Source organism: Convolutriloba macropyga, chromosome 1, assembly GCF_964194025.1.
Source record: "Convolutriloba macropyga chromosome 1, txConMacr16.3, whole genome shotgun sequence".
NCBI classification, from domain to species: domain Eukaryota; kingdom Metazoa; phylum Xenacoelomorpha; order Acoela; family Convolutidae; genus Convolutriloba; species Convolutriloba macropyga.
Window position 1 is genome coordinate 70,726,012 of NC_134468.1, and position 26,423 is coordinate 70,752,434.

The 26,423-nt window shown below is 36.3% G+C and overlaps 1 protein-coding gene and 12 non-coding genes across 24 annotated transcripts in view; 12 read left to right on the top strand and 1 right to left on the bottom strand.

Moving 5' to 3' along the window:
• Positions 1–26,423, bottom strand: part of LOC142342119 (cilia- and flagella-associated protein 46-like) — a 754,419-nt gene that overhangs the window by 15,483 nt on the left and 712,513 nt on the right. The gene's annotated exons all lie outside the window — the stretch shown is intronic.
• On the top strand, positions 4,301–4,371 carry Trnag-ucc (transfer RNA glycine (anticodon UCC)). Its single transcript has one exon. It is a non-coding gene; the product is annotated as a tRNA-Gly (tRNA).
• Trnag-ucc (transfer RNA glycine (anticodon UCC)) lies at positions 4,916–4,986 on the top strand. Its single transcript has one exon. It is a non-coding gene; the product is annotated as a tRNA-Gly (tRNA).
• Positions 9,807–9,877, top strand: Trnag-ucc (transfer RNA glycine (anticodon UCC)). Its single transcript has one exon. It is a non-coding gene; the product is annotated as a tRNA-Gly (tRNA).
• Trnag-ucc (transfer RNA glycine (anticodon UCC)) lies at positions 10,420–10,490 on the top strand. The gene has a single exon. It is a non-coding gene; the product is annotated as a tRNA-Gly (tRNA).
• Trnav-uac (transfer RNA valine (anticodon UAC)) lies at positions 17,145–17,215 on the top strand. Its single transcript has one exon. It is a non-coding gene; the product is annotated as a tRNA-Val (tRNA).
• Trnav-uac (transfer RNA valine (anticodon UAC)) lies at positions 18,362–18,432 on the top strand. Its single transcript has one exon. It is a non-coding gene; the product is annotated as a tRNA-Val (tRNA).
• On the top strand, positions 21,117–21,187 carry Trnag-ucc (transfer RNA glycine (anticodon UCC)). Its single transcript has one exon. It is a non-coding gene; the product is annotated as a tRNA-Gly (tRNA).
• On the top strand, positions 22,645–22,715 carry Trnag-ucc (transfer RNA glycine (anticodon UCC)). Its single transcript has one exon. It is a non-coding gene; the product is annotated as a tRNA-Gly (tRNA).
• On the top strand, positions 23,522–23,594 carry Trnag-ucc (transfer RNA glycine (anticodon UCC)). Its single transcript has one exon. It is a non-coding gene; the product is annotated as a tRNA-Gly (tRNA).
• On the top strand, positions 24,699–24,769 carry Trnag-ucc (transfer RNA glycine (anticodon UCC)). The gene has a single exon. It is a non-coding gene; the product is annotated as a tRNA-Gly (tRNA).
• Positions 25,415–25,485, top strand: Trnag-ucc (transfer RNA glycine (anticodon UCC)). The gene has a single exon. It is a non-coding gene; the product is annotated as a tRNA-Gly (tRNA).
• On the top strand, positions 26,332–26,402 carry Trnag-ucc (transfer RNA glycine (anticodon UCC)). The gene has a single exon. It is a non-coding gene; the product is annotated as a tRNA-Gly (tRNA).

The following is a 26,423-nucleotide window of genomic DNA, read 5'->3' on the forward strand; positions in this document are numbered from 1 at the left end:
ATCAGTCGGCAAGAAGTGAAAGGGACGGGTATTGGTAATTTTCTCAAAAAAACGTACACTTGAATTAAATTCTAAAATTTTAGCAACGTTCGTTTAATGGTAGCATAGCAGCCTTGCAAACTTCGCCAAACGTTCGGTTACCGTACGATGCATACATTACACAAAGAAAGGTAGTTGAACCTAAACAACTGCAATTAGATAAGGAAACTTTTCATAAGATGATCCAGATAATTTTTTCAACAAAACAAAAAAAATAATAGTCACGACATAATTCAAGCATAGCTTTTCGAAAACAAAGCTTAGCAGCAGCCTTACAAGATGTTGACAAGAGTATGATTCCCAAATGATGCATACAATATTCAAAGTTGGTAGTTGAGCCAAAACAAATTGCAATCAGCAACCGGAAAGATTTATAAGAAATTTCTGATTATTTTCTCATTAAAACAAAAATATCATAGTCAGGGCAGAATTCATGTAACGTTGCTGCAAAGAAACCATAGCAGCCTTACAAGATGTTGACAAGAGTATGATTCCCAAATGATGCATACAATATTCAAAGTTGGTAGTTGAGCCAAAACAAATTGCAATCAGCAACCGGAAAGATTTATAAGAAATTTCTGATTATTTTCTCATTAAAACAAAAATATCATAGTCAGGGCAGAATTCATGTAACGTTGCTGCAAAGAAACCATAGCAGGCTTACAAAAAGCTGCCAAGAGTACGATTCCCGAATGATGCATAACTTATTACATCAAATTAAATATCAACCCTGAAGCATCGGTGGTGTAGTGGTAGCATAGCAGCCTTCTCAGCTGTTGACATGGGTTCGATTCACGTACGAAGCACAACTTATTCAAAGTTGGTAGTTAAGCCAAAAACAAATTGTAATCAGCTAACTAAACTTTTTTTTATCAGAACAGCCTGATAAATTTCTCAACAAAACAAAAAATTCATTGTAACGGCACAATTCAAGCATTGCTGTTGCAATGAAAGCATAGCAGCCCTACAAGTTTTTGACATTAAAACGAGTCCCGTACGATGCATACTTTTATTCATCAAATTAAATAGCAAACTTCACGCATTGTTGGTGTAGTGGTAGCATAGCAGACCTCCAAGATTTTGACATGGTTTTGATTGCCGTACGATGCACAACTTATTCAAAGTAGGTGGTTAAGCCGAAAAAAAAATTTGCAAAATTAACTTTTTTATCAGAACAACCTGATACATTTCTGAACAAAACAAACAATTCATTGTGACGGCATAACTCAAGCATTGCTGTTGCAATGAAAGCATAACAGCCCTACAAGAAGTGGACATTAAAACAAGTCCCGTACGATGCATACTTTTGTTCATCGAATTAAATAGCAAAATTCACGCATTGCTGGTGTAGTGGTAGCATAGCAGCCCTCCAAGATCTTGGCATGGGATCAACTCCCGTACGATGCACAAATTATTCAAAGTTGGTTGTTACGCCAAAAATAAATTCCAATTAACTATCTGACATTTTTTCAGAACAGCTTGATAAATTTCTCAACAAAACAAGAAATTCAAAGTAACGGCATAATTCAAGCAGAGGTGTTGCAAAGAAGGCATAGCACAGCCCTACAAGATGTTGACATTAAAACGAGTCCCGTACGATGCATACATTTATTCATCAATTTATATAGCAAATAGCAAACCTCAAGCATCGTTGGTTAAGTAGTAGCATAGCAGTCTTTCAAGGTGTTGACATGGGTTCGATTCCGGTACGATAGACAAATTATTCAAAGTTTGTAGTTAAGCCAAAAATAAATTGTAATTAGCTAACAGAACTGTTATATCAGAACTGCCTGATTACTTTCTCAACAAAACAAAAAAATCATTGTGACGCCATAATTTGAGCATTGATTGCTGTTGCAATGAAAGCATAGCAGTCTTACAAGATGTTGACATTCAAATGAGTCCCGTACGATGCAAACTTTTATGCATCAATTTAAATAGCAAATTTAAAGCTTCGTTGGTGTAGTGGTAGCATAGCAGACTTCCAAGCTGTTGACTTGGAATCCATTCACGTACGATGAACAAATTATTCAAAGTTGGTGGTTAAGGCAAAAAAATTGTAATTAGCTAACTAAAACTTTTATCAGAACAGCCTGATAAATTTCTCAAGAAAACGAAAAATTCATTGAGACGGCAAAATTCAAGCATTGATTGCTGTTGCAATGAAAGCATAGCAGTCTTACAAGATGTTGACATTCAAACGAGTCCCGTACGTTGCATACTTTTTTTGATCGAATTAAATAGAAAACTCCAAGCATTCAACGATGGGACTTCGGACAAAAAATATTCCAAAAGCTTACAAAAAATTTCAGAGAACATCCTGATAATATTCTAAAAAACTCGAAATGACGGCAAAATTAAAGCATACGTGTTGCAAGGAAAGCATAACAGCTTTTCTAGATTTTCACAGGAAAACTATTCTCGTACGAAGCATACTTTTATTCAAGGATTGTATTGGAGAAAAAAAAATTGAAATCAGTCGGCAAGAAGTGAAAGGGACGGGTATTGGTAATTTTCTCAAAAAAACGTACACTTGAATTAAATTCTAAAATTTTAGCAACGTTCGTTTAATGGTAGCATAGCAGCCTTGCAAACTTCGCCAAACGTTCGGTTACCGTACGATGCATACATTACACAAAGAAAGGTAGTTGAACCTAAACAACTGCAATTAGATAAGGAAACTTTTCATAAGATGATCAAGACAATTTTTTCAACAAAACAAAAAAATAATAGTCACGACATAATTCAAGCATAGCTTTTCGAAAACAAAGCTTAGCAGCAGCCTTACAAGATGTTGACAAGAGTATGATTCCCAAATGATGCATACAATATTCAAAGTTGGTAGTTCAGCCAAAACAAATTGCAATTAGCAACCGGAAAGATTTATAAGAAATTTCTGATTATTTTCTCATTAAAACAAAAATATCATAGTCAGGGCAGAATTCATGTAACGTTGCTGCAAAGAAAACATAGCAAGCTTACAAAATGCTGCCAAGAGTACGATTCCCGAATGATGCATAATTTATTACATCAAATTAAATATCAACCCTGAAGCATTGGTGGTGTAGTGGTAGCATAGCAGCCTTCTCAGCTGTTGACATGGGTTCGATTCACGTACGATGCACAACTTATTCAAAGTTGGTAGTTAATCAAAAACAAATTGTAATCAGCTAACTAAACTTTTTTTATCAGAACAGCCTGATAAATTTCTCAACAAAACAAAAAATTCATTGTAACGGCAAAATTCAAGCATTGCTGTTGCAATGAAAGCATAGCAGCCCTACAAGTTTTTGACATTAAAACGAGTCCCGTCCGACGCATACTTTTATTCACCGATTTAAATAGCAAACTTGAAGCATCGTTCGTGTAGCGATAGCATAGCAACCTGCAAGACCTTGACATGAGTTCGACTCCTGTACGATGCGCATACATTATTCAAACTTGGTAGTTACGCCAAAAACAATTTGAGATTAGCTAATTAAAAATTCTTAAGAACATCCTTATAAATTTCTTAACAAAAAAAAATCATACAGACGGCATAATTCAAGCATTGCTGTTCAAATGAAAGCATAAAGGCCCTACAAGATGTTGACATTAAAACGAGTCCCGTACGATGCATACTTTTATTCATCGAACTAAATAGCAAAGTTCAAGCATCGTTGGAGTAGTGGTAGCATAGCAGTCTTCCCAGCTGTTGACATGGCTTAGATTCACGTACGACGTACAAATTATTCAAAGTTGGCAGTTAAGCAAAAATGAATTGCAATTAGCTAACTAAATGTTTTTTGATCAGAATAGCCTGATAAATTTCTCAACCAAACAAAACGTTCATAGTGACGGTATAATTTCAGCATTGATTGCTGTTGCAATGAAAGCGTAGCAGTCTTACAAGACGTTGACATTAAAACGAGTCCCGTACGATGCAAACTTTTTTTCGTCGAACTAAATAGCAAACGTCAAGCATCGTTGGTGTAGTGGTAGCATAGCAGCCTTCCAAGCTTTTGACATGGCTTCAATGCACGTACGATGCACAACTTATTCAAAGTTGGTAGTTCGGCCAAAACGAATTGTAATTAGCTAACTAAACTTTTTTATCAGAACAGCCTGATAAAATTCTCAACAAAACAAAAAACTCATTATGACGGCAAAATTCAAGCATTGCGGTTGCAATGAAAGCATAGCCACCCTACAAGATGTTGACATTAAAACGAGTCCCGTACGATGCAAACTTTTATTCAACGAACTAAATAGCAAACCTCAAGCATCGTTGGTGTAGTGGTAGCATAGCAGCCTTCCAAGCTGTTGACATGGGTTCGATTCCCGTACGATGCACAAATTATTCAAAGTTGGTTGTTGAGCCAAAAATAAATTGTACTAAGCTAACCTAAAACTTTATATCAGAACGTCCTGATAAAATTCTCAACAAAACGAAAAATTCATAGTGACGGCATAATTCAAGCAGAGGTGTTGCAACGAAAGCAAAGCGCAGCCTTACAAGATGTTGACATGAAAACAACTCTCGTACGATGCATAGTTTTATTCATCATTTTAAAATCAAATAGCAAACTTCAAGCATCGTTGGTGTAGTGGTAGCAAAGCAGCCTTCCAAGCTTTTGCCATGGTTTCGATTGCCGTAAGATGCACAACTTATTCAAAGTTGGTGGTTAAGCCAAAAAAAAATGTAATTAGCTAACTGAAACTTTTTATCAGAACAGCCTGATAAATTTCTCAACAAAAAAAAAACTCATAGTGACGGCATAAATTAAGCATTGATTGCTGTTGCAATGAAAGCATAGCAGTCTTACAAGATGTTGACATTAAAACGAGTCCTGTTCCATGCAAACTTTTAGTCATCAAACTAAATAGCAAACCGCAAGCATCGTTGGTGTAGTGGTAGCATAGCAGCCTTCCAAGCTGTTGACATGGGTTCGATTCCCGTACGATGCACAAATTATTCAAAGTTGGTTGTTGAGCCAAAAATAAATTGTACTAAGCTAACCTAAAACTTTATATCAGAACGTCCTGATAAAATTCTCAACAAAACGAAAAATTCATAGTGACGGCATAATTCAAGCAGAGGTGTTGCAACGAAAGCAAAGCGCAGCCTTACAAGATGTTGTCATGAAAACAACTCCCGTACGATGCATAGTTTTATTCATCATTTTAAAATCAAATAGCAAACTTCAAGCATCGTTGGTGTAGTGGTAGCATAGCAGCCCTCCAAGCTGATGACATGGTTTCGATTCCCGTACGATGCACAAATTATTCAAAGTTGGTTGTTGAGCCAAAAACAAACTGTAATTAGCTAACTAAACTTTTTTATCAGAACAGCCTGATAAATTTCTCAACAATACAAAAAACTCATAGTGACGGCAAAATTTAAGCATTGATAGCTGTTGCAATGAGAGCATAGCAGTCTTACAAGATGTTGACATTAAAACGAGTCTCGTATGTTCCATGCTTTTTTTCATCGAATTAAATAGCAAACTCCAAGCATCGTTGGTGTCGTGTTAGCATAGCAGCCTTCCAAGCTGTTGACATGGGTTGGATTCCCGTACGATGCACAAATTTTTCAAAGTTGGTAGCTAAGCCAAAAATAAATTGTAATTAGCTAAGTAAAACTTTTTATCAGATCAGCCTGATAAATTTCTCAAAAAAACAAAAAAACTCATAGTGAAGGCATAATTTAAGCATTGATTGCTGTTGCAATGAAAGCATAGCAGTCTTACAAGATGTTGACATTAAAACGAGTCCTGTATCATGCAAACTTTTAGTCATCAAACTAAATAGCAAACTTCAGGCATCGTTGGTGTAGTGGTAGCATAGCAGCCCTCCAAGTTGTTGACATGGCTTCAATTCACGCACGATGCATAAATTATTCAAAGTTGGTAGTTAAGCCAAAAACAAATTAATTAATTACTAAACTTTTTTTATCAGAACATCCTGATACAATTCTCAACAAAAGGAAAAATTCATAGTGACGGCATAATTCAAGCAGAGGTGTTGCAACGAAAGCAAAGCGCAGCCTTACAAGATGTTGACATGAAAACAACTCCCGTACGATGCATAGTTTTATTCATCAATTTAAAATCAAATAGCAAACTTCAAGCAACGTTGGTGTAGTGGTAGCAAAGCAGCCTTCCAAGTTTTGCCATGGTTTCGATTGCCGTACGATGCACAACTTATTCAAAGTTGTTGGTTAAGGCAAAAACAAATTGTAAATAGCTAACTAAACTTTATCAGAACAGCTGGATAAATTTCTCAACATTACAAAAAACTCATAGTGATGCATATCTTAAGCATTGATTGCTGTTGCAATGAGAGCATAGCAGTCTTACAAGATGTTGACATTAAAACCAGTCCCGTACGTTGCATATTTTTTTTTCATCGAATTAAATAGCAAAATCCAAGCATCTTGGGTGTAGTTGTAGCATAGCAGCCTTCCAAGCTGTAGACATGGGTTCGATTCCAGTACGATGCACAAATTATTCAAAGTTGGTAGTTAAGCCAAAAAAAATGTAATTAGCTAACTGAAACTTTTTACCAGAACAGCCTGCTAAATTTCTCAACAAAACAAAAAACTCATAGTGACGGCATAAATTAAGCATTGATTGCTGTTGCAATGAAAGCACAGCAGTCTTACAAGATGTTGACATTAAAACGAGTCCTGTTCCATGCAAACTTTTAGTCATCAAACTAAATAGCAAACTTCAGGCATCGTTGGTGTAGTGGTAGCAGAGCAGCCCTCCAAGTTGTTGACATGGCTTCAATTCACGCACGATGCACAAATTATTCAAAGTTGGTAGTTAAGCCAAAAACAAATTGTAATTAATTACTAAACTTTTTTTATCAGAACATCCTGATACAATTCTCAACAAAAGGAAAAATTCATAGTAACGGCATAATTCAAGCAGAGGTGTTGCAACGAAAGCAAAGCGCAGCCTTACAAGATGTTGACAAGAAAACAACTCCCGTACGATGCATAGTTTTATTCATCAATTTAAAATCAAATAGCAAACTTCAAGCAACGTTGGTGTAGTGGTAGCAAAGCAGCCTTCCAAGTTTTGCCATGGTTTCGATTGCCGTACGATGCACAACTTATTCAAAGTTGTTGGTTAAGCCAAAAACAAATTGTAATTAGCTAATTAAACTTTATCAGAACAGCTGGATAAATTTCTCAACATTACAAAAAAACTCATAGTGATGCATATCTTAAGCATTGATTGCTGTTGCAATGAGAGCATAGCAGTCTTACAAGATGTTGACATTAAAACCAGTCCCGTACGTTGCATATTTTTTTTCATCGAATTAAATAGCAAACTCCAAGCATCTTGGGTGTAGTTGTAGCGTAGCAGCCTTCCAAGCTGTAGACATAGCAGTCTTACAAGATGTTGACATTCAAATGAGTCCCGTACGATGCAAACTTTTATGCATCAATTTAAATAGCAAATTTAAAGCTTCGTTGGTGTAGTGGTAGCATAGCAGACTTCCAAGCTGTTGACTTGGAATCCATTCACGTACGATGAACAAATTATTCAAAGTTGGTGGTTAAGGCAAAAAAATTGTAATTAGCTAACTAAAACTTTTATCAGAACAGCCTGATAAATTTCTCAAGAAAACGAAAAATTCATTGAGACGGCAAAATTCAAGCATTGATTGCTGTTGCAATGAAAGCATAGCAGTCTTACAAGATGTTGACATTCAAACGAGTCCCGTACGTTGCATACTTTTTTTGATCGAATTAAATAGAAAACTCCAAGCATTCAACGATGGGACTTCGGACAAAAAATATTCCAAAAGCTTACAAAAAATTTCAGAGAACATCCTGATAATATTCTAAAAAACTCGAAATGACGGCAAAATTAAAGCATACGTGTTGCAAGGAAAACATAACAGCTTTTCTAGATTTTCACAGGAAAACTATTCTCGTACGAAGCATACTTTTATTCAAGGATTGTATTGGAGAAAAAAAAATTGAAATCAGTCGGCAAGAAGTGAAAGGGACGGGTATTGGTAATTTTCTCAAAAAAACGTACACTTGAATTAAATTCTAAAATTTTAGCAACGTTCGTTTAATGGTAGCATAGCAGCCTTGCAAACTTCGCCAAACGTTCGGTTACCGTACGATGCATACATTACACAAAGAAAGGTAGTTGAACCTAAACAACTGCAATTAGATAAGGAAACTTTTCATAAGATGATCAAGACAATTTTTTCAACAAAACAAAAAAATAATAGTCACGACATAATTCAAGCATAGCTTTTCGAAAACAAAGCTTAGCAGCAGCCTTACAAGATGTTGACAAGAGTATGATTCCCAAATGATGCATACAATATTCAAAGTTGGTAGTTCAGCCAAAACAAATTGCAATTAGCAACCGGAAAGATTTATAAGAAATTTCTGATTATTTTCTCATTAAAACAAAAATATCATAGTCAGGGCAGAATTCATGTAACGTTGCTGCAAAGAAAACATAGCAAGCTTACAAAATGCTGCCAAGAGTACGATTCCCGAATGATGCATAATTTATTACATCAAATTAAATATCAACCCTGAAGCATTGGTGGTGTAGTGGTAGCATAGCAGCCTTCTCAGCTGTTGACATGGGTTCGATTCACGTACGATGCACAACTTATTCAAAGTTGGTAGTTAATCAAAAACAAATTGTAATCAGCTAACTAAACTTTTTTTTATCAGAACAGCCTGATAAATTTCTCAACAAAACAAAAAATTCATTGTAACGGCACAATTCAAGCACTGCTGTTGCAATGAAAGCATAGCAGCCCTACAAGTTTTTGACATTAAAACGAGTCCCGTCCGACGCATACTTTTATTCACCGATTTAAATAGCAAACTTGAAGCATCGTTCGTGTAGCGATAGCATAGCAACCTGCAAGACCTTGACATGAGTTCGATTCCTGTACGATGCGCATACATTATTCAAACTTGGTAGTTACGCCAAAAACAATTTGAGATTAGCTAATTAAAAATTCTTAAGAACATCCTTATAAATTTCTTAACAAAAAAAAATCATACAGACGGCATAATTCAAGCATTGCTGTTCAAATGAAAGCATAAAGGCCCTACAAGATGTTGACATTAAAACGAGTCCCGTACGATGCATACTTTTATTCATCGAACTAAATAGCAAAGTTCAAGCATCGTTGGAGTAGTGGTAGCATAGCAGTCTTCCCAGCTGTTGACATGGCTTAGATTCACGTACGACGTACAAATTATTCAAAGTTGGTAGTTAAGCAAAAATGAATTGCAATTATCTAACTAAATGTTTTTTGATCAGAATAGCCTGATAAATTTCTCAACCAAACAAAACGTTCATAGTGACGGTATAATTTCAGCATTGATTGCTGTTGCAATGAAAGCGTAGCAGTCTTACAAGACGTTGACATTAAAACGAGTCCCGTACGATGCAAACTTTTTTTCGTCGAACTAAATAGCAAACGTCAAGCATCGTTGGTGTAGTGGTAGCATAGCAGCCTTCCCAGCTTTTGACATGGCTTCAATGCACGTACGATTCACAACTTATTCAAAGTTGGTAGTTCGGCCAAAACGAATTGTAATTAGCTAACTAAACTTTTTTATCAGAACAGCCTGATAAAATTCTCAACAAAACAAAAAACTCATTATGACGGCAAAATTCAAGCATTGCGGTTGCAATGAAAGCATAGCCACCCTACAAGATGTTGACATTAAAACGAGTCCCGTACGATGCAAACTTTTATTCAACGAACTAAATAGCAAACCTCAAGCATCGTTGGTGTAGTGGTAGCATAGCAGCCTTCCAAGCTGTTGACATGGGTTCGATTCCCGTACGATGCACAAATTATTCAAAGTTGGTTGTTGAGCCAAAAATAAATTGTACTAAGCTAACCTAAAACTTTATATCAGAACGTCCTGATAAAATTCTCAACAAAACGAAAAATTCATAGTGACGGCATAATTCAAGCAGAGGTGTTGCAACGAAAGCAAAGCGCAGCCTTACAAGATGTTGACATGAAAACAACTCTCGTACGATGCATAGTTTTATTCATCATTTTAAAATCAAATAGCAAACTTCAAGCATCGTTGGTGTAGTGGTAGCAAAGCAGCCTTCCAAGCTTTTGCCATGGTTTCGATTGCCGTAAGATGCACAACTTATTCAAAGTTGGTGGTTAAGCCAAAAAAAATGTAATTAGCTAACTGAAACTTTTTATCAGAACAGCCTGATAAATTTCTCAACAAAAAAAAACTCATAGTGACGGCATAAATTAAGCATTGATTGCTGTTGCAATGAAAGCATAGCAGTCTTACAAGATGTTGACATTAAAACGAGTCCTGTTCCATGCAAACTTTTAGTAATCAAACTAAATAGCAAACCGCAAGCATCGTTGGTGTAGTGGTAGCATAGCAGCCTTCCAAGCTGTTGACATGGGTTCGATTCCCGTACGATGCACAAATTATTCAAAGTTGGTTGTTGAGCAAAAATGAATTGCAATTATCTAACTAAATGTTTTTTGATCAGAATAGCCTGATAAATTTCTCAACAAAACGAAAAATTCATAGTGACGGCATAATTCAAGCAGAGGTGTTGCAACGAAAGCAAAGCGCAGCCTTACAAGATGTTGTCATGAAAACAACTCCCGTACGATGCATAGTTTTATTCATCATTTTAAAATCAAATAGCAAACTTCAAGCATCGTTGGTGTAGTGGTAGCATAGCAGCCCTCCAAGCTGATGACATGGTTTCGATTCCCGTACGATGCACAAATTATTCAAAGTTGGTTGTTGAGCCAAAAACAAACTGTAATTAGCTAACTAAACTTTTTTATCAGAACAGCCTGATAAATTTCTCAACAATACAAAAAACTCATAGTGACGGCAAAATTTAAGCATTGATAGCTGTTGCAATGAGAGCATAGCAGTCTTACAAGATGTTGACATTAAAACGAGTCTCGTATGTTCCATGCTTTTTTTCATCGAATTAAATAGCAAACTCCAAGCATCGTTGGTGTCGTGGTAGCATAGCAGCCTTCCAAGCTGTTGACATGGGTTGGATTCCCGTACGATGCACAAATTTTTCAAAGTTGGTAGCTAAGCCAAAAATAAATTGTAATTAGCTAAGTAAAACTTTTTATCAGATCAGCCTGATAAATTTCTCAAAAAAAACAAAAAAACTCATAGTGAAGGCATAATTTAAGCATTGATTGCTGTTGCAATGAAAGCATAGCAGTCTTACAAGATGTTGACATTAAAACGAGTCCTGTATCATGCAAACTTTTAGTCATCAAACTAAATAGCAAACTTCAGGCATCGTTGGTGTAGTGGTAGCATAGCAGCCCTCCAAGTTGTTGACATGGCTTCAATTCACGCACGATGAACAAATTATTCAAAGTTGGTAGTTAAGCCAAAAACAAATTAATTAATTACAAAACTTTTTTTATCAGAACATCCTGAAACAATTCTCAACAAAAGGAAAAATTCATAGTGACGGCATAATTCAAGCAGAGGTGTTGCAACGAAAGCAAAGCGCAGCCTTACAAGATGTTGACATGAAAACAACTCCCGTACGATGCATAGTTTTATTCATCAATTTAAAATCAAATAGCAAACTTCAAGCAACGTTGGTGTAGTGGTAGCAAAGCAGCCTTCCAAGTTTTGCCATGGTTTCGATTGCCGTACGATGCACAACTTATTCAAAGTTGTTGGTTAAGGCAAAAACAAATTGTAAATAGCTAACTAAACTTTATCAGAACAGCTGGATAAATTTCTCAACATTACAAAAAACTCATAGTGATGCATATCTTAAGCATTGATTGCTGTTGCAATGAAAGCACAGCAGTCTTACAAGATGTTGACATTAAAACGAGTCCTGTTCCATGCAAACTTTTAGTCATCAAACTAAATAGCAAACTTCAGGCATCGTTGGTGTAGTGGTAGCAGAGCAGCCCTCCAAGTTGTTGACATGGCTTCAATTCACGCACGATGCACAAATTATTCAAAGTTGGTAGTTAAGCCAAAAACAAATTGTAATTAATTACTAAACTTTTTTTTATCAGAACATCCTGATACAATTCTCAACAAAAGGAAAAATTCATAGTAACGGCATAATTCAAGCAGAGGTGTTGCAACGAAAGCAAAGCGCAGCCTTACAAGATGTTGACATGAAAACAACTCCCGTACGATGCATAGTTTTATTCATCAATTTAAAATCAAATAGCAAACTTCAAGCAACGTTGGTGTAGTGGTAGCAAAGCAGCCTTCCAAGTTTTGCCATGGTTTCGATTGCCGTACGATGCACAACTTATTCAAAGTTGTTGGTTAAGCCAAAAACAAATTGTAATTAGCTAATTAAACTTTATCAGAACAGCTGGATAAATTTCTCAACATTACAAAAAAACTCATAGTGATGCATATCTTAAGCATTGATTGCTGTTGCAATGAGAGCATAGCAGTCTTACAAGATATTGACATTAAAACCAGTCCCGTACGTTGCATATTTTTTTTCATCGAATTAAATAGCAAACTCCAAGCATCTTGGGTGTAGTTGTAGCGTAGCAGCCTTCCAAGCTGTAGACATGGGTTCGATTCCAGTACGATGCACAAATTATTCAAAGTTGGTAGTTAAGCCAAAAAAAATGTAATTAGCTAAATGAAACTTTTTACCAGAACAGACTGCTAAATTTCTCAACAAAACAAAAAAACTCATAGTGACGGCATAAATTAAGCATGGATTGCTGTTGCAATGAAAGCATAGCAGTCTTACAAGATGTTGACATTAAAACGAGTCCTGTTCCATGCAAACTTTTAGTCATCAAACTAAATAGCAAACTTCAGGCATCGTTGGTGTAGTGGTAGCATAGCAGCCCTCCAAGTTGTTGACATGGCTTCAATTCACGCACGATGCACAAATTATTCAAAGTTGGTAGTTAAGCCAAAAACAAATTGTAATTAATTACTAAACTTTTTTTATCAGAACATCCTGATACAATTCTCAACAAAAGGAAAAATTCATAGTGACGGCATAATTCAAGCAGAGGTGTTGCAACGAAAGCAAAGCGCAGCCTTACAAGATGTTGACATGAAAACAACTCCCGTACGATGCATAGTTTTATTCATCAATTTAAAATCAAATAGCAAACTTCAAGCAACGTTGGTGTAGTGGTAGCAAAGCAGCCTTCCAAGTTTTGCCATGGTTTCGATTGCCGTACGATGCACAACTTATTCAAAGTTGTTGGTTAAGCCAAAAACAAATTGTAATTAGCTAACTAAACTTTATCAGAACAGCTGGATAAATTTCTCAACATTACAAAAAACTCATAGTGATGCATATCTTAAGCATTGATTGCTGTTGCAATGAGAGCATAGCAGTCTTACAAGATGTTGACATTAAAACCAGTCCCGTATGTTGCATATTTTTTTCATCGAATTAAATAGCAAACTCCAAGCATCGTTGGTGTCGTGGTAGCATAGCAGCCTTCCAAGCTGTTGACATGGGTTGGATTCCCGTACGATGCACAAATTTTTCAAAGTTGGTAGCTAAGCCAAAAATAAATTGTAATTAGCTAAGTAAAACTTTTTATCAGATCAGCCTGATAAATTTCTCAAAAAAAACAAAAAAACTCATAGTGAAGGCATAATTTAAGCATTGATTGCTGTTGCAATGAAAGCATAGCAGTCTTACAAGATGTTGACATTAAAACGAGTCCTGTATCATGCAAACTTTTAGTCATCAAACTAAATAGCAAACTTCAGGCATCGTTGGTGTAGTGGTAGCATAGCAGCCCTCCAAGTTGTTGACATGGCTTCAATTCACGCACGATGAACAAATTATTCAAAGTTGGTAGTTAAGCCAAAAACAAATTAATTAATTACAAAACTTTTTTTATCAGAACATCCTGAAACAATTCTCAACAAAAGGAAAAATTCATAGTGACGGCATAATTCAAGCAGAGGTGTTGCAACGAAAGCAAAGCGCAGCCTTACAAGATGTTGACATGAAAACAACTCCCGTACGATGCATAGTTTTATTCATCAATTTAAAATCAAATAGCAAACTTCAAGCAACGTTGGTGTAGTGGTAGCAAAGCAGCCTTCCAAGTTTTGCCATGGTTTCGATTGCCGTACGATGCACAACTTATTCAAAGTTGTTGGTTAAGGCAAAAACAAATTGTAAATAGCTAACTAAACTTTATCAGAACAGCTGGATAAATTTCTCAACATTACAAAAAACTCATAGTGATGCATATCTTAAGCATTGATTGCTGTTGCAATGAAAGCACAGCAGTCTTACAAGATGTTGACATTAAAACGAGTCCTGTTCCATGCAAACTTTTAGTCATCAAACTAAATAGCAAACTTCAGGCATCGTTGGTGTAGTGGTAGCAGAGCAGCCCTCCAAGTTGTTGACATGGCTTCAATTCACGCACGATGCACAAATTATTCAAAGTTGGTAGTTAAGCCAAAAACAAATTGTAATTAATTACTAAACTTTTTTTTATCAGAACATCCTGATACAATTCTCAACAAAAGGAAAAATTCATAGTAACGGCATAATTCAAGCAGAGGTGTTGCAACGAAAGCAAAGCGCAGCCTTACAAGATGTTGACATGAAAACAACTCCCGTACGATGCATAGTTTTATTCATCAATTTAAAATCAAATAGCAAACTTCAAGCAACGTTGGTGTAGTGGTAGCAAAGCAGCCTTCCAAGTTTTGCCATGGTTTCGATTGCCGTACGATGCACAACTTATTCAAAGTTGTTGGTTAAGCCAAAAACAAATTGTAATTAGCTAATTAAACTTTATCAGAACAGCTGGATAAATTTCTCAACATTACAAAAAAACTCATAGTGATGCATATCTTAAGCATTGATTGCTGTTGCAATGAGAGCATAGCAGTCTTACAAGATATTGACATTAAAACCAGTCCCGTACGTTGCATATTTTTTTTCATCGAATTAAATAGCAAACTCCAAGCATCTTGGGTGTAGTTGTAGCGTAGCAGCCTTCCAAGCTGTAGACATGGGTTCGATTCCAGTACGATGCACAAATTATTCAAAGTTGGTAGTTAAGCCAAAAAAAATGTAATTAGCTAAATGAAACTTTTTACCAGAACAGACTGCTAAATTTCTCAACAAAACAAAAAAACTCATAGTGACGGCATAAATTAAGCATGGATTGCTGTTGCAATGAAAGCATAGCAGTCTTACAAGATGTTGACATTAAAACGAGTCCTGTTCCATGCAAACTTTTAGTCATCAAACTAAATAGCAAACTTCAGGCATCGTTGGTGTAGTGGTAGCATAGCAGCCCTCCAAGTTGTTGACATGGCTTCAATTCACGCACGATGCACAAATTATTCAAAGTTGGTAGTTAAGCCAAAAACAAATTGTAATTAATTACTAAACTTTTTTTATCAGAACATCCTGATACAATTCTCAACAAAAGGAAAAATTCATAGTGACGGCATAATTCAAGCAGAGGTGTTGCAACGAAAGCAAAGCGCAGCCTTACAAGATGTTGACATGAAAACAACTCCCGTACGATGCATAGTTTTATTCATCAATTTAAAATCAAATAGCAAACTTCAAGCAACGTTGGTGTAGTGGTAGCAAAGCAGCCTTCCAAGTTTTGCCATGGTTTCGATTGCCGTACGATGCACAACTTATTCAAAGTTGTTGGTTAAGCCAAAAACAAATTGTAATTAGCTAACTAAACTTTATCAGAACAGCTGGATAAATTTCTCAACATTACAAAAAACTCATAGTGATGCATATCTTAAGCATTGATTGCTGTTGCAATGAGAGCATAGCAGTCTTACAAGATGTTGACATTAAAACCAGTCCCGTATGTTGCATATTTTTTTCATCGAATTAAGTAGCAAACTCCAAGCATCTTGGGTGTAGTTGTAGCATAGCAGCCTTCCAAGCTGTAGACATGGGTTCGATTCCCGTATGATGCACAAATTATTCAAAGTTGGTAGTTAAGCCAAAAAAAATGTAATTAGCTAACTGAAACTTTTTATCAGAACAGCCTGATAAATTTCTCAACAATACAAAAAACTCATAGTGACGGCAAAATTTAAGCATTGATTGCTGTTGCAATGAGAGCATAGCAGTCTTACAAGATGTTGACATTAAAACGAGTCTCGTATGTTCCATGCTTTTTTTCATCGAATTAAATAGCAAACTCCAAGCATCGTTGGTGTCGTGGTAGCATAGCAGCCCTCCAAGTTGTTGACATGGCTTCAATTCACGCACGATGAAAAATTATTCAAAGTTGGTAGTTAAGCCAAAAACAAATTGTAATTAATTACTAAACTTTTTTATCAGAACATCCTGATACAATTCTCAACAAAAGGAAAAATTCATAGTGACAACATAATTCAAGCAGAGGTCTTGCAACGAAAGCAAAGCGCAGCCTTACAAGATGTTGACATGAAAACAACTCCCAAACGATGCATAGTTTTATTCAGCAATTTAAAATCAAATAGCAAACTTCAAGCAACATTGGTGTAGTGGTAGCAAAGCAGCCTTCCAAGTTTTGCCATGTTTTCGATTGCCGTACGATGCACAACTTATTCAAAGTTGTTGGTTAAGCCAAAACAAATTGTAATTAGCCAACTAAACTTTATCAGAACAGCTGGGAAAATTTCTCAACATTACAAAAAACTCATAGTGATGCATATCTTAAGCATTGATTGCTGTTGCAATGAGAGCAGAGCAGTCTTACAAGATGTTGACATTAGAACCAGTCCCGTACGTTGCATATTTTTTTTCATCGAATTAAATAGCAAACGCCAAGCATCTTGGGTGTAGTTGTAGCATAGCAGCCTTCCAAGCTGTAGACATGGGTTCGATTCCCGTACGATGAACAAATTATTCAAAGTTGGTAGTTAAGCAAAAAACAAGTTGTACTTAGCTAACTAAACTTTTTTTATCAGAACAGCCTGAGAAATTTCTCAACATTACAAAAAACTCATAGTGACGGCATAAATTAAGCATTGATTGCTGTTGCAATGAAAGCATAGCAGTCTTACAAGATGTTGACATTAAACGAGTCCCGTACGTTGCAAACTTTTTTTCATCGAATTAAATAGCACACTCTAAGCATCGTTGGTGTAGTGGTAGCATAGCAGGCTTACAAGCTGTTGACATGGGTTCCATTCCCGTACGATGCACAAATTATTCAATGTTGGTAGCTAAGCCAAAAATAAGTTGTAATTAGCTAACTAAACTTTTTTACCAGAACAGTCTGATAAATTTCTCAACAATACAAAAAAACTCATAGTGACGGCATAATCTAAGCATTGATTGCTGTTTCAATGAAAGCATAGCAGTCTTACAAGATGTTGACATTCAAACGAGTCCCGTACGTTGCATACTTTTTTCATCGAATTAAATAGCAAACTCCAAGCATCGTTGGTGTAGTGTTAGCATAGCAGCCTTCCAAGCTGTTGACATGGGTCGATTGCCGTAAGATGCACAAAATATTCAAAGTTGGTAGCTAAGCCAAAAATAAATTGTAATTAGCTAACTAAAACTTTTTATCCGAACAGCCTGGTAAAATTCTCAACGAAACAAAAAACTCATAGTGACGGCATAATTTAAGCATTGATTGCTCTTTTAATGAAAGCATAGCAGTCGTACAAGATGTTGACATTAAAACGAATCCTGTACCACGCAAACTTTTAGTCATCAAACTAAATAGCAAACTCCAAGCATCGTTTGTGTAGTGGTAGCATAGCAGCCTTCCAAGTTTTGCCATGTTTTCGATTGCCGTACGATGCACAACTTATTCAAAGTTGTTGGTTAAGCCAAAACAAATTGTAATTAGCCAACTAAACTTTATCAGAACAGCTGGGAAAATTTCTCAACATTACAAAAAACTCATAGTGATGCATATCTTAAGCATTGATTGCTGTTGCAATGAGAGCAGAGCAGTCTTACAAGATGTTGACATTAGAACCAGTCCCGTACGTTGCATATTTTTTTTCATCGAATTAAATAGCAAACGCCAAGCATCTTGGGTGTAGTTGTAGCATAGCAGCCTTCCAAGCTGTAGACATGGGTTCGATTCCCGTACGATGCACAAATTATTCAAAGTTGGTAGTTAAGCAAAAAACAAGTTGTACTTAGCTAACTAAACTTTTTTTATCAGAACAGCCTGAGAAATTTCTCAACATTACAAAAAACTCATAGTGACGGCATAAATTAAGCATTGATTGCTGTTGCAATGAAAGCATAGCAGTCTTACAAGATGTTGACATTAAACGAGTCCCGTACGTTGCAAACTTTTTTTCATCGAATTAAATAGCACACTCTAAGCATCGTTGGTGTAGTGGTAGCATAGCAGGCTTACAAGCTGTTGACATGGGTTCGATTCCCGTACGATGCACAAATTATTCAATGTTGGTAGCTAAGCCAAAAATAAGTTGTAATTAGCTAACTAAACTTTTTTACCAGAACAGTCTGATAAATTTCTCAACAATACAAAAAAACTCATAGTGACGGCATAATCTAAGCATTGATTGCTGTTTCAATGAAAGCATAGCAGTCTTACAAGATGTTGACATTCAAACGAGTCCCGTACGTTGCATACTTTTTTCATCGAATTAAATAGCAAACTCCAAGCATCGTTGGTGTAGTGTTAGCATAGCAGCCTTCCAAGCTGTTGACATGGGTCGATTGCCGTAAGATGCACAAAATATTCAAAGTTGGTAGCTAAGCCAAAAATAAATTGTAATTAGCTAACTAAAACTTTTTATCCGAACAGCCTGGTAAAATTCTCAACGAAACAAAAAACTCATAGTGACGGCATAATTTAAGCATTGATTGCTCTTTTAATGAAAGCATAGCAGTCGTACAAGATGTTGACATTAAAACGAATCCTGTACCACGCAAACTTTTAGTCATCAAACTAAATAGCAAACTCCAAGCATCGTTTGTGTAGTGGTAGCATAGCAGCCTTCCAAGCTGTTGACATGGGTTGGATTCACGTACGATGCACAAATTATTCAAAGTTGCTAGCTAAGCCAAAAATAAATTGTAATTAGCTAACTGAAACTTTTTATCAGAACAGCCTGATAAAATCCTCAATAAAAAACAAAAAACTCATTGTGACGGCAAAATTCAAGCATTGCTGTTGCAAGGAAGGCATAGCAGCCCTACAAGATGTTGACATTAAAACGAGTCCCATACGATGCATACTTTAAAGCATCAATTTAAATAGCAAAAATGAAGCATCGTTGGTGTAGTGGTAGCATAGCAGCCTTCCAAGATGTTGACATGGGCTCGATTTACGTACGATGCACAAATTATTCAAAGTTGGTTGTTAAGCCAAAAATAAATTGTACTAAGCTAACTACAAACTTTATCAGAACGTCCTGAAAAAATTCTCAACAAAAAGAAAAATTCATGGTGACGGCATAATTCAAGCAGAGGTGTTGCAACGAAAGCAAAGCGCAGCCTTACAAGATGTTGACATGAAAACAACTCCCGTACAATGCATAGTTTTATTCATCAATTTAAAATCAAATGACAAACTTCCAGCATCGTTGGTGTAGTGGTAGCAAAGCAGCCTTCCAAGCTGTTGACATGGTTTCGATTGCCGTTAGATGCACAACTTTTTCAAAGTTGTTGGTTAAGCCAAAAACAAATTGTAATTAGCTAACTAAACTTTTTTTATCAGAACAGCCTGATAAATTTCTCAACAATACAAAAAACTCATAGTGACGGCATAATTTAAGCATTGATTGCTGTTGCAATGAGAGCATAGCAGTCTTACAAGATGTTGACATTAAAACGAGTCCAGTACGGTGCATACCTTTTTCTATCGAATTAAATAGCAAACTCCAAGCATCTTGGGTGTAGTTGTAGCATAGCAGCCTTCCAAGATGTTGACATGGGCTCGATTTACGTACGATGCACAAATTATTCAAAGTTGGTAGTTAAGCCAAAAACAAATTGTAATTAATTACTAAACTTTTTAATCAGAACATCCTGATAAAATTCTCAACAAAACGAAAAATTCATAGTGACGGCATAATTCAAGCTGAGGTGTTGCAACGAAAGCAAAGCGCAGCCTTACAAGATGTTGACATTAAAATGAGTCCCGTACAGTGCATATTTTTTTCATCGAATGAAATCGCAAACTCCAAGCATCGTTGGGTTAGTGGTAGTATAGCAGCCTTCCAAGATTTTGATATTGGTTCGATCCCCGTACGATGCACAAATTATTCAAAGTTGGTAGCTAAGCCACAAATAAATTGTAATTATCTAACTAAAACTTTTTATCAGAACAGCCTTATAATTTTCTCAACAAAACAAAAAACTCATAGTGACGGCATAAATTAAGAATTAATTGCTGTTGAAATGAAAGCATAGCAGTCTTACAAGATGTTGACATTAAAACTAGTCCTGTACCATGCAAACTTTTAGTCATCAAACTAAATAGCAAACTTCAAGCATCGTTGGTGTAGTGGTAGCATAGCAGGCTTCGAAATTTTTGACATGGGTTCGATTCCCGTACGATGCACAAATTATTCAAAGTTGATAGTTAAGCAAAAAACAAGTTGTACTTAGCTAACTAAACTTTTTCTTATCAGAACAGCCTGATAAATTTCTCAACAAAACAAAAAACTCAAAGTGACAGCATAAATTAAACATTAATTGCTGTTGCAATGAAAGCATAGCAGTTTTACAAGATTTTAACATTAAAACGAGTCCCGTACGTTGCTTCTTTTTTTTCATTGAATTAAATAGCAAACTCCATGCAACGTTGGTGTAGTGGTAGCATAGCAGCCTTCCAAATTGTTGACATGGGCTCGATTCCCGTACGATGCACAAATTATTCAAAGTTGGTAGTTAAGCAGAAAACAAGTTGTACTTAGCTAACTAAACTTTTTCTTATCAGAACAGCCTGATAAAATTCTCAACACTACAAAAAACTCATAGTGATGGCATAATTTAAGCATTGATTGCTGTTTCAATGAAAGCATAGCAGTCTTACAAGATGTTGACATTAAAACGAGTCCCGTACGTTGCATACTATTTTTCATCGAATTACATAGCCCACTCTAAGGATCGTTGGTGTAGTGGTAGCATAGCAGCCTTCCAAGCTGTTGACATGGGTTCGATTCCCGTACGATGCACAAATCATTCAAAGTTGGTAGCTAAGCCAAAAATAAGTTGTAATTAGCTGACTAAACTTTTTTATCAGAACAGCCTGATAAATTTCTCAACAATACAAAAAACTCATAGTGACGGCATAACTTAAGCATTGATTGCTGTTGCAAGGAAAGCATAGCAGTCTTGCAAGATGTTGACATTCAAACGAGTCCCGTACGTTGCATACTTTTTTTCATCGAATTAACTAGCAAACTCCCAGCATCGTTGGTGTAATGGTAGCATAGCAGCCTTCCAAGATGTTGACATGGGTTCGATTCCCGTACTATGCACAAATTATTCAAAGTTGGTATCTAACCCAAAAATAAATTATAATTAGCTAACTAAACTTTTTTACCAGAACAGACTGATAAATTTCTCAACAATACAAAAAACTCATAGTGACGGCATAATTCAAGCATTGATTGCTGTTTCAATGAAAGCATAGCAGTCTTACAAGATGTTGACATTAAAACAAGTCCTGACCCATGCAAATTTTTAGTCATCAAACTAAATAGCAAACTTCAAGCATCGTTGGTGTAGTGGTAGCATAGCAGCCCTCCAAGCTGTTGACATGGCTTCAATTCACGTACGATGCACAAATTATTCAAAGTTGGTAGTTAAGGCAAAAATGAATTGCAGTTAGCTAACGAAACTTTTTTATCAAAACAGCCTGATAAATTTCTCAACAAAACAAAAAACTCATTGTGACGGCAAAATTCAAGCATTGAATGCTGTTGCAATGAAAGCATAGCAGTCTTACAAGATGTTGACATTAAAACGAGTCCCGTACGTTGCATACTTTTTTTTCATCGAATTAACTAGACGTTCCCAGCATTGTTGGTGTGGTGGTAGCATAGAAGCTTCAAAGATGTTGACATGGGTTCGAGTCCCGTACGATGCACAAATTATTCAAAGTTGGTGGTTAGGCCAAAAACAAATTGTACTTAGCCAACTAAACTTTTTTATCAGAACAACCTGATAATATTCTTAACATCACAAAGAACCCATAGTGACGGCATAATTTAAGCATTGATTGCTGTTGCAATGAAAGCATAGCAGTCTTAGAAGATGTTGACAATAAAACGAGTCCCGTACGTTGCATACTTCTTTCCATCGAATTAAAAAGCAAACACTAAGAATCATTGGTGTAGTGGTAGCATAGCAGCCTTCCAAGATGTTGACATGGGTTCGATTCCTGTACGATGCACAAATTATTCAAAGTTGGTAGCTAGGCCAAAAATAAACTGTAATTAGCTAACTAAAAGTTTTTGTCATAACAGCCTGATAAATTTCTCAACAAAACAAAAAACTCATAGTGACGGCATAATTTAAGCATTGATTGCTGTTGCAATGAAAGCATAGCAGTCTTACAAGATGTTGACATTAAAACGAGTCCCGTACGTTGCATACTTTTTTCATCGAATTAAATCGCAAACTCCAAGCATCGTTGGTGTAGTGGTAGCATAGCAGCCTTCCAAGCTGTTGACATGGGTTCGATTCCCGTACGATGCACAAATTATTCAAAGTTGGTGGTTAAGCCAAAAACAAATTGTACCTAGCCAACTAAACTTTTTTATCAGAACAGCCTGGTAAATTTCTCAACAAAACAAAAAATTCATAGTGACGGCATAATTTAATCATTGATTGCTGTTTTAATGAAAGCATAGCAGTCTTACAAGATGTTGACATTAAAACAAGTCCTGTACCATGCAAATTTTTAGTCATCAAACTAAATAGCAAACTTCAAGCATCGTTGGTGTAGTGGTAGCATAGCAGCCCTCCCAGCTGTTGACATGGCTTCAATTCAGGTACGATGCACAAATTATTCAAAGTTTTGGTTAAGGCAAAAATGAATCGCAGTCAGCTAACGAAACCCTTTTATCAAAACAGCCTGATACATTTCTCAACAAAACAACAAAAAACTCATTGTGACGGCAAAATTCAAGCATTGAATGCTGTTGCAATGAAAGCATAGCAGTCTTACAAGATGTTGACATTAAAACGAGTCCTGTACGTTGCATACTTTTTCTTCATCGAATTATCTAGCAACTCCCAGCATCGTTGGTGTGGTGGTAGCATAGCAGCCTTCCAAGATGTTGACAGGGTTCAAGTCCCGTACTATGCACAAATTATTCCAAGTTTTATCAGAACAGCATGATAAAATTCTCAACATTACAAAAAAAAACCCATAGTGATGGCATAATTTAAGCATTGATTGCTGTTGCAATGAAAGCATAGCAGTCTTACAAGATGTTGACGTTAAACCGAGTCCTGTACCATGCAAACTTTTAGTCATCTAACTAAATAGCAAACTCCAAGTATCGTTGGTGTAGTGGTAGCATAGCAGCCTTCCAAGCTGTTGAAATGGGTTCGATTCCCGTACGATGAACAAATTATTCAAAATTGGTAGCTAAGCCAAACATAAATTGTAATTAGCTAACTTAAACTTTTCATCAGAACAGCCTGGTAAATTTCTCAACAAAACAAAAAACTCATAGTGACGGCATAATTTAACCATTGATTGTTGTTTTAATGAAAGGATAGCAGTCTTACAAGATGTTGACATTCAAACGAGTCCCGTACGTTGCATACTTTTTTCATCGAATTAAATAGCAAACTCCAAGCATCGTTGGTGTAGTGATAGCATAGCAGCCTTCCAAGCTGTTGACATGGCTTCAATTAACGTACGATGCACAAATTATTCAAAGTTGGTAGTTAAGGCAAAAATGAATTGCAGTTAGCTAACGAAACTTTTTTATCAAAACAGCCTGATACATTTCTCAACAAAACAAAAAACTCATTGTGACGGCAATACTCAAGCATTGAATGCTGTTGCAATGAAAACATAGCAGTCTTACAAGATGTTGACATTAAAACGAGTCCCGTACGTTGCATACTTTTTTTTTCATCGAATTACCTAGCAACTCCCAGCATCGTTGGTGTGGTGGAAGCATAGCAGCCTTCCAAGATGTTGACAGGGTTCAAGTCCCGTACGATGCACAAATTATTCCAAGTTTTATCAGAACAGCATGATAAATTTCTCAACATTACAAAAAAACCCATAGTGACGGCATAATTTAAGCATTGATTGCTGTTGCAATGAAAGCATAGCAGTCTTACAAGATGTTGACAATGAAACGAGTCCCGTACGTTGCATTATTTTTCCATCGAATTAAATAGCAAACACTAAGAATAGTTGGTGTAGTGGTAGCATAGCAGCCTTCCAAAATGTTCACATGGTTTCGATTCCTGTACGATGCACAAATTATTCAAAGTTGGTAGCTAGGCCAAAAATAAATTGTACTTAGCCAACTAAACTTTTTGATCAGAACAGCCTGATAAATTTCTCAACATTACAAAAACTCATAGTGGCGGCATAATTTAAGCATTGATTGCTGTTGCAATGAAAGCATAGCAGTCTTACAAGATGTTGACAAAAAAACGAGTCCCGTACGTTGCATACTTTTTTTCATCGAATTAAATAGCACACTCCAAGCATCGTTGGTGTAGTGGTAGCATAGCAGGCTTCCAAGCTGTTGACATGGGTTCGATTCCCGTACGATGCACAAATTATTCAAAGTTGGTAGCTAAGCCAAAAATAAATTGTAGTTAGCTAACTTAAACTATTTGTCAGAACAGCCTAATAAATTTCTCAACAAAACAAAAAACTCATAGTGACGGCATAATTTAAGCATTGATTGCTGTTGCAATGAAAGCATAGCAGTCTTACAAGATGTTGACAATAAAACGTGTCCCGTACGTTGCATAAATTTTTTGATCGAATTAAATAGCAAACACTAAGAATCTCTGGTGTAGTGGTAGCATAGCAGCCCTCCAAGCTGTTGACATGGCTTCAATTCACGTACGATGCACAAATTATTCAAAGTTGGTAGTTAAGGCAAAAATGAATTGTAGTTAGCTAACGAAACTTTTTATCAGAACAGCCTGATACATTTCTCAACAAAACCAAAAACTCATTGTGACGGCAAAATTCAAGCATTGATTGCTGTTGCAATGAAAGCATAGCAGTCTTACAAGATGTTGACATTAAAACGAGTCCTGTACGTTGCATACTTTTTTCCATCGAATTAACTAGCAACCTCCCAGCATCGTTGGTGTAGTGGTAGCATAGCAGTCTTACAAGATGTTGACATTAAAACAAGTCCTGTACGTTGAGTACTTTTTTCATCGAATTAACTAGCAACATCCCAGCATCGTTGGTGTAGTGGTAGCATAGCAGCCTTCCAAGCTGTTGACATGGGTTCGATTCCCGTACGATGCACAAATTATTCAAAGTTGGTATCTAACCCAAAATTAAACTATAATTAGCTAACTAAACTTTTTTTATCAGAACAGACTGATAAATTTCTCAACAATACAAAAAACTCATAGTGACGGCATAATTCAAGCATTGATTGCTGTTTCAATGAAAGCATAGCAGTCTTACAAGATGTGGACATGGGTTCGATTCCCGTACGATGCACAAATTATTCAAAGTTGGTAGCTAAGCCAAAAATGAATTGTAATTAGCTAACTAAAACTTTTTATCAGAACAGCCTGGTAAAATTCTCAACCAAACAAAAAACTCATAGTGACGGCATAAATTGAGCACTGATTGCTGTTTTAATGAAAGCATAGCAGTCGTACAAGATGCTGACATTGAAAGAAGTCCCGTACGTTGCATACTTTTTTCGATCGAATTAAATAGCAAACTACAAGTATCGTTGGTGTAGTGGTAGCATAGCAGCCCTCCAAGCTGTTGACATGGCTTCAATTCACGTACGATGCACAAATTATTCAAAGTTGGTAGTTAAGGCAAAAATGAATTGTAGTTAGCTAACGAAACTTTTTATCAGAACAGCCTGATACATTTCTCAACAAAACCAAAAACTCATTGTGACGGCAAAATTCAAGCATTGATTGCTGTTGCAATGAAAGCATAGCAGTCTTACAAGATGTTGACATTAAAACGAGTCCTGTACGTTGCATACTTTTTTCCATCGAATTAACTAGCAACCTCCCAGCATCGTTGGTGTAGTGGTAGCATAGCAGTCTTACAAGATGTTGACATTAAAACGAGTCCTGTACGTTGAGTGATTTTTTCATCGAATTAACTAGCAACATCCCAGCATCGTTGGTGTAGTGGTAGCATAGCAGCCTTCCAAGCTGCTGACATGGGTTCGATTCCCGTACGATGCACAAATTATTCAAAGTTGGTAT